Below are 388 nucleotides of genomic sequence, written 5' to 3'. Positions count from 1 at the left end.
AGCTGATAGCTTTGCTTCACATAGCCTTCTTCTGATCGTAACAGTACTCACAGGTAACCTTGAAGTCTTCTTTGATTTTCCTGGAGCTGATCCTTGGTTGAGCCTTTGTCATTTTGGCTATTCTTACATCCATTCGATTGGTAGTTGACTGTTTTTCCCACGTCGTTTGGGCTTTGGATGCCATTTCTAGACATTTGAAATCATTTTGGCTGAGCAGCCTATAATTTTCTGCACTTTTTTTAATATGTTTTCCCCTCTCCAATCAACTTTTTAATCAAAGTCTGCTGTTCCAGTATTTCAGTGTGAAATGCAATATAACCAGCATGGACAACATTTGCTTCCTTCCATCCTTTAAATATGGGCCATAATTGACACCTGTTTCTTCACA

The 388-nt window shown here is 38.9% G+C and overlaps 1 protein-coding gene across 1 annotated transcript in view; it reads left to right on the top strand.

Annotated features, from left to right (window-relative positions):
* Positions 1–388, top strand: part of LOC116671317 (DDB1- and CUL4-associated factor 7) — a 9,761-nt gene that overhangs the window by 5,874 nt on the left and 3,499 nt on the right. The window lies entirely within an intron of this gene.

Source organism: Etheostoma spectabile, chromosome 21 (genome assembly GCF_008692095.1).
Source record: "Etheostoma spectabile isolate EspeVRDwgs_2016 chromosome 21, UIUC_Espe_1.0, whole genome shotgun sequence".
Lineage (NCBI taxonomy): Eukaryota > Metazoa > Chordata > Actinopteri > Perciformes > Percidae > Etheostoma > Etheostoma spectabile.
The sequence above is the reverse complement of the archived record's forward strand: the minus strand, read 5'-3'. Positions and strand labels throughout refer to the sequence as shown.